The following is a 7,500-nucleotide window of genomic DNA, read 5'->3' as shown; positions in this document are numbered from 1 at the left end:
TCTTCTTTTTAGAAGGAGCGGTGCCAGACTGAACATGGGAAAGTTTCACCGGGACTGCGCCTGGCTTAGGTTTGGTGGTCTGTTTAGAACCACCAGCCAAGGTAGCCCAGGTGGTTTGGTGAAAGTTGTCGGAATCGGTAGAAATGATAGGAGCGGAAATCACATCAGCCTCACGAGCAGAACTGAGAGCGGATATGGCCTCCTTCAGGTTGGAGTTGACCTCACTCACCTGTTCCTTCACAATTGAATGCAAGTCACTGACCTGAGATTGGCAGGACAGCGCTTGATGTAAGAGCGATTGCGACTCGCTAAGTTGGAGTTGAAGTTGAGCTTTGTCCTCAGACAAGCTCTTGAAATGTTGAGAGAGGGACTTAACCTGGGCTGTAAGCTGCAAGTCCCGTTCCATCTGGATATGAAGTTGCTCTTGAATATAGCCGAACCACCGGCGAATTTTACCGGCTTCAGCCTGAGTGAAACGGGCGCCTTGAGCCGAGAGTATGTCCTCAAGCTCGTCAGCTCTTTCTGTAATATATTGGGTAGTAAGGCTACCCGGAAGAACCTCAAAAAGATCCTCCAATGCAGCCAAGATATCTCTCGAGCTATCCGCTATGGCAACGGAAGCATGAGAGGTGTTGGAGATGGTTGACATGTTTAAATTATCCATGGTTAAATGTGAAATGATTCATCGCGGGAGCTCTCCACCCACCACGGAGCCCAACAAGGGGAGCGGCATTCGCACGCCCAGAGGTACCCCCGCGACATACTCAGGCGCTCGGAACAAGTCCAAGACACCCGATTGAATAGAGAGACTCTTGGTATGAGAGCCAGCCGATTGAATCAGACCTACCCAGTCTGATCCACCCGTCTAAACCAAGGTCTGGACCAAAGGGGAGTGTTGGATTGGGGAACCATCGAAACCGGGCCCCCCGCTCCTCAGCCCCCAGGACTCCTTCCCCCAGTCTTACGGGACGCCACCCACGGCAAACAGGTGGGACAAGTTTTACACGGGCCATTGTCGAGACCCGCAACCTTAACAAAGGAAGCAAGTTTTACACGAACCATTGCCAAGGTCCGAAACCTCAACAGAGGGTGGGTACACTTAGTCTGGCACCTCCACGACGACCAACCGGCATGAGAAACTCTACCGGCAACGCTCGTCGCTTCGCAGGTGCACGCAAGCCCCCGCCACCACGTCAAGGTGGTACCCTTGGGGGGGAGTAGATAGGGACAGTGGGAATCTCGTTAATCCATTCATGCGCGTCACTAATTAGATGACGAGGCATTTGGCTATATAAAATATTTTATTTTTTCCTTCAAAAATCAAGGATACAGATTAATATTAGCGCGCAACAGCAACAACAAAGGTAAGTAATTTGTTTTTCTTTTTTCCAGGTAAGTATTTCTTTTTTTTCCAGGTAAGTATATATTTTTTTCAGGTAAGTATATAATTTTTTCTTTTTTCCAGGTAAGTATATTTTTTCTTTTGTAACAGGTAAGTGTACTTTAATTTTAATTAATTTTTTTGTTATTAGATAATAATAATTTTGATTAAGTTAGCCGAATGTCTAATACGATTAAAAGTTCTCGCCCGTTTTTTACAGAAGTTTTTCTCCTTGCAGGTGCGACAGAGAACGCCGGACTCAATGGTAATGGACCGCATCCATGAACGACTTGTAGATTTTACAAGTTTGCTCAAGAGCAATTTGTGTAGTAAGTCGACGAAACCCGGGACCAAGGTGTAGATAGTCACAGATCTCGTCGTTCAATGGGCACCAGACTCCTCTAGCTGAGACAACAAAGGCCGAGAATCGGATCGCTTTTCCCGGCCACAGAAGTTGCGCGGCAGCATGGATTCCCGGTGTGTTGTAAGTATTAACTTTATGCTGATATGTTGCTTCTAACGTGCGAGGCGTTTCCCACGGGCAGGCTACGTCACAGAGCATGACTTCTTCGTCCGTGATGACGGCAAGGTCGGGCTTGTGGACATTATTAGCCGCATCCGTTATCCGGGGCTCGATTGAGATTAGAGTGTTGGGCCGCCTCGCCGACGTCTTCAGTAACGATACAAATTTATCATGGCGGGAAATCATCTTCGCTTTAGAGAGTGGGCAACCATTGGATATGTGTGAAAGGCTCTCGATCTTATTGTGGCATGCCCGGCACATCTTATTGCCTTGATGAGACGGCGCGCCTCGGCATGGGAGGAGATTCAGTCGAGCCTTGACCCAAGTGCAGAACTGCAGACATGACTTGGCACGTTGAAAATCTATCAGGAAGCTATTGGATATCGGGCTATCCTTAGCTTGACTGAGTCCCGCCCCATAAACTGTGCTATACAAGTGGTTGCGCCAGTATTCTCGGACTTCATCCTTAGAGTTACCCGTTGATTGGACCATATTCAAGACACGGTTAACCGTAGATGACACATAGTGAGTATTGTACAGGTTGTTGATGACAGGGCTAGACGAGGACTCCAAGTTCTTTATTCTGGCAACGAATTGCAGCGGAATATTTGTTTCAAAACAGGGAATACCAAGACCGCCATCCCGTGCCTTGGCATAGAAGAAACCCAACGGCGAGTAATTGGGCAACCGCAGGAACCGACGGATAAACGTCTTCACTTGGCAATCTACCCTCCGCAGATCTTGTTTAACGAAGTATGATAGCGTGAAAACGTGTAGGTGCCGTGGCAACAAGAAGTCCCTAAGGATCTCGATCTTCTGATGGGGCTTAAGCGGTGAATTACTAAGCTTCGTTAGATCGGACGTTATTCTGTCCAATGATGGCCGACATTTTCCAGACGCTGAGTACGGGATGCCCAGGTAAGTTAATAAATTCTCTCCCGTAATGCTTGGAATATCGTTGCCCTTGAACTGGAACTTGAATGATGTGTCATTTATAATCTTCTTTTGCTTCCCAATCTTCGTAAGGGCCATGGCACTACATTTATTAACGTTCACTGCCAGACCGCGACCTTCCAAGAATATTTGCAAATGGTGGAGAAGAACATCCATTCCCGTCTTGCATGTGCTGACAAGGATTAAATCGTCTGCAAAGAATATGACGTTGCAGTTAGCGCCTCCGACTGTCGCACCGATATGAGATGGTAATGTCCGAGCAAGCTCGTCCATCACACAATTGAAGATAAGCGGTGAAAGGGGGTCGCCCTGCTTGACCCCATTAGTGACTCTGACTGGTTCCGTCTTCATTGGTCCGCAGGTAATAGTTGTCTCACAATTCTGGTAGGAGTTAAGTATGTAGGCTATCAAATCGTCGTCCATCCCAGCAGCCCGTAAGGCTCGGCGAATAGAGTGGTGCGACACCGAATCAAAGGCCTTGCTAATGTCGACAGAGACAAGATTAAGCTCTTTGCGACGTTTACGGGAGGTTGAGATGAGGTAATCCACGAGAAGCGTATTCCCGCTGATGCCGTCCACAGGAAGGAAGGCCTGTTGCGCCGGATGCAGATCAATAGCTCCGGTAAAGCGTCTCGCGAGAATCCCATGAAAGACGCGGAGAAGCAGTGAGCCGATGGTTATGGGCCGCCAGTTGCCAGCCTGCGTCAAATCTCCCTTTTTAGGCAATAGGACAGTTCGCGACTTCTTTAGATAGGCGGGAATGTCTTTAAAGTATAAAAAGGCATTCATTACGCATGTGAGCATCTTGGTGCTGGACGTACGTAGGAACCGAAGCGACAAGCCATCCGGGCCTGGCGTTGGTGATGAACATTTCCGAAGCCCGTCGACCACCTCCTCCACCGTTATGGGATAGTATACAGGGCTTTTCAGTGGCCTAGTCTTGACGGGATCAGCATCGGCTTTGGATGGCTTTGAGAATAGGTTGCCATAGACATCGTTAATGTTGTCCAATGTTGGCTTCGATTCCACTTCATCGACGTTATTGAATATTTCTGCCGCGAGCCGCTTCTTATTGGCTTTATATAGGCGTTGCAGTAATTTGAATCGTCGATGACGCTCCTTTCGCTTACTGACAACAAAGTTGCGACGGACTGTTCGGTCACGCTGGGGGACTGGGTCTTGTTCCGGAAATAGGTTGGCAATGGAGTTCAGAGTAAAACTCCCATCCAAAATTCCCGTGCATATGAGCGCGGCCTGTGGATCGGCATCCGTGGCATGGTCGACGAAGAACCGTTCTATCTTCTCTCGACCCGTGGAATCTTGGCGGGGAGCGTTATCTCCCAACGACGATGGTAAGTAGATTAATTCTTCCTTTTCTTTTTCAGGTGACGACGACGAGGACGAGGACTCATCGCTGGAGGATTCGGAGACAACGGTTGACAAGCGGAAGTTCTGAACGCGGTTTCGGTGATCGGCGGCCTTTCTACGAGACTTGATGGAGTCAAAGGACCGTAATGGTAGGGTATGCCGAAGAGTGAGATTAATGTCCTTCGTGTCATGAGGAAGTTGAGCTTCGGCAGCGGCGAGAATATCTTTCTCCTCTTCCGACCATTGCGCACGGGAACTACGAGGTTGGCTGGCTTCGTACTGGGCACGATGCGTACGTTGTTCGTGAACCCCGCGGCCGGTAGTCGATGAGAAATCCCTTGGACAGTAGCGGCATTGAAAGCGGGTTTCCGTGGCTGTTGATGACGTCGAGGTTGTTGCGGACGTGACGATCGGCGAGGCTGTGGAACTTCTCGAGGTAGCTGCTGTTGCTTGGCTCGTTGTGGTTGACTTCTTGCAATGCACGTAATGGGAGGACATTGCGTTTAATGATTGCTTGGTTGTGGTGCACCGCCGGCATTGATACGAAATCGTAACCCCTCCATGCGCGACGATGTGGCGTCTCCAGGATACGTGGTCCATGAAAATTGAGTCCGGCGAGCATTTAGGACAAACGTTGCCCTCATTCACTGGATACTGGTAAATTGCGTGCACTGCTGCGCTTGCGATATTTTGGCCCGGCATCTCCTCCGTTGAAAGACGAGATATAGAATCAGATACGTAGACCGAGCAATAACACTGAACTCCAGGTAGGTTGTACTGTCATTCAGGTTGGTGGGTTGCCAGAGACCATAGTTGTTTCAACACCCCATGGCTTGGGCTTTAATGGGTGCGGAAGGGAGTTAGGACAAGCCTTGTACGTTAGCCTGCAGCTCAATGCCGCAGTGACCGACTCTCACGTGCTTAAATCGCGGACGTGTACATAGGCACATGTCAAATACCTACTTTACTACCCATAGGACACCCTTAAAGAATTACAAGCCGCCGCACGGATGCCTTGGCCCAGGTAATATCCCATGGTTCAGAGAGTCATAGTTACTCCCGCCGTTTACCCGCGCTTGGTTGAATTTCTTCACTTTGACATTCAGAGCACTGGGCAGAAATCACATTGCGTCAACACCGATCAACGGCCATCGCAATGCTTTGTTTTAATTAGACAGTCGGATTCCCCTGGTCCGTGCCAGTTCTGAGTTGGCTGTTAGTTGCCGACCGAAACGGTCGCGCCAGGCACGAGACCCAGCACGCCGCGCAGCTGAAATATTCCACGGGAAGGCCCCGACGCTGGTCCGGGCTCAACCAAACCGTTGCCGGTCGGTCTCGCCCAGTCCCGGTGCAGTGCCAGACCCGCTTCGGACCTCAGCCCGATCGGCCCAGCCCTCAGAGCCAATCCTTGTCCCGAAGTTACGGATCGGTTTTGCCGACTTCCCTTACCTACATTTTTCTATCGACTAGAGGCTGTTCACCTTGGAGACCTGCTGCGGATATGGGTACGGTCCGGCACGAAAATCACTACCTCTCACTCGGATTTTCAAGGGCCGACGGGAGCGCTCCGGACACCGCAAGAGGCGCGGTGCTTTACGGAAACACCATCCCTATCTCCGGGCGAGCCGATTCCAGGGAGTCGAATCCTTACAAAGAAAAGACAACTCTTCCCGGGACTCCCGTCGACGTCTCCGAGCTCGTTTGCGTTACCGCAATGTACCCCCGAAGGGGACGATCTCCGTGTCCGGGTTCGGGAATATTAACCCGATTCCCTTTCGGTCACCAGCGGGACTTGCGAATGAGAGGTCCCGCCTCGGAACGGATTTCTCCTATCCCTTAGGACCGACTGACCCATGTTCAACTGCTGTTCACATGGAACCCTTCTCCACCTCAGTCCTCAAGGTTCTCACTTGAGTATTTGCTACTACCACCAAGATCTGCACCAGAGGCGGCTCCAGGCGAGCTTACGCTCGGCACCTTCGACGCGCGCCTCTGCGCCCCTCCTACTCACCGCGGCTTAAAACACCATGGTTTATTCGGCCGCGGCGGCCGGGTATGGGGTCGACGCTGGAGCGCCATCCATTTTCAGGGCTAGTTGCTTCGGCAGGTGAGTTGTTACACACTCCTTAGCGGATTCCGACTTCCATGGCCACCGTCCTGCTGTCTATAGCAACCAACATCTTTCATGGGATCTCATGAGCGTCTCGTATCGGGCCCCTTAACCCGGCGTTTGGTTCATCCCACAGCGCCAGTTCTGCTTACCAAAAGTGGCCCACTTGGCACTCGCATCCAAGTTGCCGTCCGGGCTTCAGTCGAGCAAACCGGACTTCTCACCCATTTAAAGTTTGAGAATAGGTTGAGGTCTTTTCGACCCCAAGGCCTCTAATCATTCGCTTTACCGGATGAGACTGCATTCTCCGAGTGCCAGCTATCCTGAGGGAAACTTCGGAGGGAACCAGCTACTAGATGGTTCGATTAGTCTTTCGCCCCTATACCCAGGTCTGACGATCGATTTGCACGTCAGAATCGCTGCGGACCTCCACCAGAGTTTCCTCTGGCTTCGTCCTGCCCAGGCATAGTTCACCATCTTTCGGGTCCCAACGTGTACGCTCTTGCTCCGCCCCGTCGACGAGGCGATCGGGACGGGCCCTTGGTGCGCCCACGAACGCGAGGCTCGCGGGATCCCAAGGCAACCGGCCGAACCGGTCTTCACTTTCATTTCGCCTTTGGGCCTATTCAAGACCCAATGACTCGCGCACATGTTAGACTCCTTGGTCCGTGTTTCAAGACGGGTCGGGTGGGTTACCGACCTACTCGCTGCTGACCACCTGAGCATCGACGAGTGCGAACGGAAACCAGCGGAGATCGCCGGCAGCCGCTCACACAAAGGTGAAACGACAAACCGAACGACAACACCTGTCCCGCCGCTTCGTTCCCGGTAAAGGGAGTGCTCGGCGTAGCCCGCACAGGGCTAAAATCGTCCCCGGTCTGGCGAACGCTCACTCGTGAAACTCCGCGAGGGAGAAACCACCGGCCACCTTCCGGCGCCCGCTTTCAAAGACGGACAACTTTCAGTGACCAGACCGGTCGCAGCGTAGTTCGAACGGAAGGAAATGCGCCAAACGGCCCGCAGCAATCGCCCGCCCGGCCGACCGAGGTCCGCACCGTTAGAGACGAACGACGCACGCGGTCACGTCCGACTGAATCCCTCCGACGATCACCTTCGAGGGCCCACCCGTTTACCTCTAAACGGTTTCACGCACTCTTGAACTCT

The 7,500-nt window shown here is 51.7% G+C and overlaps 1 pseudogene; it reads right to left on the bottom strand.

Annotated features, from left to right (window-relative positions):
* The window catches only part of LOC149589631 (large subunit ribosomal RNA), a 10,090-nt pseudogene that overhangs the window by 2,193 nt on the left and 397 nt on the right, over window positions 1-7,500 (bottom strand).

Source organism: Phalangium opilio, unplaced genomic scaffold (genome assembly GCF_054372755.1).
Source record: "Phalangium opilio isolate 3A_F unplaced genomic scaffold, DU_Popi_V2 ptg000521l_1, whole genome shotgun sequence".
Taxonomy (NCBI): domain Eukaryota; kingdom Metazoa; phylum Arthropoda; class Arachnida; order Opiliones; family Phalangiidae; genus Phalangium; species Phalangium opilio.
This window is presented reverse-complemented; position numbering and strand designations above follow the sequence as displayed.